The sequence below is a fragment of the Galeopterus variegatus genome, unplaced genomic scaffold, assembly GCF_000696425.1.
Source record: "Galeopterus variegatus unplaced genomic scaffold, G_variegatus-3.0.2 Scaffold740, whole genome shotgun sequence".
Taxonomy (NCBI): Eukaryota; Metazoa; Chordata; class Mammalia; order Dermoptera; family Cynocephalidae; genus Galeopterus; species Galeopterus variegatus.
In genome coordinates, this window is record NW_007726851.1 from 248,887 (window position 1) to 252,760 (window position 3,874).

A 3,874-nucleotide genomic window follows, 5' to 3' on the forward strand; every position below is an offset into this window, starting at 1 on the left:
GGGTTCGGATCCCACATACAGACCGGTTCCTGCTCACTGGCTGAGCGAGGTGCGGGTGCAGCACCGAGGGTTGCGATCCCGTTGCCGGTCCCGGTCCGGTACGGGCACGACACTGAGGGTTGCGATCCGTTGCCGGACACGAAAAAAGACAAAAAAAAAAAAAAAAAAAAAGAAGTGTTGCCATTTATCATCAAAATCTGCTCTTAACACAATTCTGAACACAACCAGTTCCTACCTTAGTTGCCTTACTGATAAGCACTACTTTTCGTTTTGATTCCTATATAGATTTGGAGATGTCAAGAAGTCACAGACTATATCTATTTGCTTTTGGAAATTCAGACCATCACAGGCTAATTCATTCAATTATCTTAATGATTAATACCAATCACCATGGTCAAAAACTTTGTCCAGCAATTTTCCTAGCTTGTTAATATGGCTGGAAAGAAATAATTATCCAACATCCAAAACCTTTGCATTCTTGTTTATTCAAATCCAAAGATATTGCTAATGGAATTTTTACAAATGTTTAATACATCATTTAAAACTAATTATAATCTTTAAATTAAATCTTAGTAGAAGAAATCATTAAGATACTAAAACTCCATTGCAAATTGGAACAATGCTCAGTTTCACGGTTGATTATAATATCTCCCCAAAAGATATCTCTAGAAAATTATCTAGGAACTACTTTTCTTATACTTCAATTTTAATTTTATTTTGATGTTATAATAGTCTAGATTTTTTTTATTGAACACATTTATATTCATAATGAATAAAGTACAAAACAATCAAGAGATTTGCATTTTGTGAAGTTGCAAAGAACAACATTTTCAAAATATTTATTGGAACCAAATATTTTATTCTAGTTTACTTCAGAGTAGATCATAGATTAATATGTAACTGTAGTATCTAGACATTGTTTTGCAGGTGTATATTTATGTGTATTTCCTTGTCAAAGACCTTTTCATTTCACTTTTTAGTGTTTTGGTATCATACTAAATATGTCTGTATGTCTTTTTATTTCTATAATGAAGTTATATTTTATTAAAACTTTTCATCTGAACTTAGCAATATCTTTTTATGTGACTTAATCCTCATTGAAAACATTCACATGCTCATCATAAACCCAATGGAAAAAAAAATGACTTACTTCTTTTCTGGGTATCTCTTATTCCTCAGAGCCTAACTGGAAATTTCAAATAGTAGGTGCCTAGAAAATATTTATTGCATGAGCAAGTGAATAAATCAATGAACTACATTTTCAGAAATTCATTTCAGTGTGCCATATTTATATTTATCATGAATTCTTCCTATTCAGTTTATATTAAGAGATGGAAACCATCAGTTTTACTTATTATGCTTTGTCTATATACAAAAAAGATGAGGACAAAATTTTCCTTTGGATTTTCCTCAGTAACACCATTCTATTTGTATTTTCTTTGTTTTGAAATATTGATAGAAATTCCATATTTTCACCTTTAAAATCAAAATTCTTTCAGTATATAAAGCAGATAAATAAATTTTCTCATTATAGTACAATTTTTATCATTTAAAGAGAGAAACTATGGAATTCATATATTTACATTTGCATAATTTAAGTAATATTACTTTACATTAAATAATATCACCACCAATTGGGAATATTACTTCAATTATCAGTTCATTTAAAATAGTTTAAGACATAGTAATCACATGCATTTTGATTACTAATTTCAAAAAGAGAGCTTTTGAGAATGTTTATTTTTTAATGTGAAATAGAAAAGATTGTGGCTTTTAATTTACAAATATTTATTTGCAAATTGTAATGTTAATTTTACTAATGCGTGAAAAAGAAATTGAATTTATCATAGAGAATAATCTAGCCGGTCAATTTTCATTGAAAGATTATAATATTAATATATACACTTTTATTCACCTGATAAAGACATCATTCCACAAAGTTTCATTTGAAATTAAAGGTTTTCCTGCTTTGACATTAACATAACAGAAAATTAGAACCTGTGTCAAAAAGCAATGCAACTTTTCACATTGTGGTAATTGGCTCTACTGTGTAAGTGAAGTTTAAAATCCCAAGCTTACTGAAGGACGACAATAAAAAATTGATAATCCGAGATTTCCCATAAATGATATTTGATCATTACACTTGGAAAAACATTCCCAGGGAGAAATCAGTGAAGAAGGGGTTTAAGAATATATAAAAGTATCATTTATTATAATTAAGCATTGATTAAATGAACACTCTAACACAGAACTTTGGGTAAAACTGCTGCTCAAAAAATATTGATTGACATTTAAAAACTAATTTAATATAATTATTTTAATAATTTATTCACTTTTCCTAATATGTACATTTTATAACATAAAATGAGGGTACTTGGTCTCTAGTGAACTGATAACTTTGGTGCCTTGTTCTCTACTCTTTTATTTTTAAAAAAGTATTTATTGGGCCGAACCTGTGGCGCACTCAGGAGAGTGGTGCGCTGGGAGCACAGCAGCGCTCCCGCCATGGGTTCGGATCCTATATAGGGATGACCGGTTGGCTCACAGCGCTCACTGGCTGAGCGCGGTGTGGCCGGTCTCCAAAAGGACAAAAAAATAAATAAATAAATAAGTATTTATTTATTTATTTTTATTATGAATATTAATGGAATACAGTTTACTATCAGCATTTGGGTACAGTATGTGATGAACAAGTCAATATTATTAGCATGTTTAAATAAATAAATAAGTATTTATTTATTTATTTTTATTATGAATATTAATGGAACACAGTTTACTATCAGCATTTGGGTACAGTATGTGATGAACAAGTCAATATTATTAGCATGTTCATCATTACAAATTGTAAATACTCTTTGGCTCTCTTACCCAAATAATCCCTAATCCTCCTCTACTTCCCCTTTTCCCAAATCTAGAAACTATAAATCAGTTCTCTCTGAAAGTTCAATATTTTATTGTGGCCCTTCCTTCCTTCCTTCCTTCCTTCCTTCCTTCCTTCCTTCCTTCCTTCCTTCCTTCCTTCCTTCCTTCCTTCCTTCCTTCCTCCCTCGCTCCCTCCCTCCCTTTCTTCCCTCCTTCCCTCCTTCCCTCCTTCCCTTCTTCCCTCCTTCCTTCTTGCTTGCTTTCCTTTCTCCCACTTATGAGTGAGTATATATGGCATTTCTCTTTCTGTGTCTGGCTTATTTCACTTAACATACTTTTTTCTAAGCTCATTCATGTTGCTGTGCATGGATTCTTTTCTATGGCTGAGTAGTATTCTACTGTGTATAAATATCACATTTTCCTTATCCAGACCTCTGTTGATGGACATTTAGGATGGTCTCATATCTTGGCTATTGTAAATAGAGCTGTGATGATCATTGGAGTGCAGGTATCCCTTCAACATGATGATTTCCTTTCTTTTGGGTATATACCCAGAAGTGGAATTGCTGGATTATACGGTAGGTCTATATGTAGTTTTTTGAGAAACCTCTATACTGATTTCCATAATGACTGTACTAATTTGCAGACTGACCAAAAGTGTAGAAGAGTTCTCTTTTCTCTGCATCTCACCAACATTTGTTAATATTTTGATAATTGCCAGTCTAGCTGGAGTGAGATGATATCTCAACGTGGTTTTGATTTGCATTTCCCTGATGATTAGTGATGTTGAGCATTTTTTTCATGTACCTTTTGGCCATTTGCATGTCTTCCTTTGAAAAATGTCTGTTCATCTCCTTTGCCCATTTTTAAATTTGATTATTTGTCATTGTTTTTACAGTGAAGTTGTTTGAGTTCCTTGTATATTCTGGATATTAATCCCCTGTCAGATGAATAGTTTGCAAATATTTTCTCCCATTCTGTAGGTTGTCTTTTCACTCTGTTGATTGTTTCC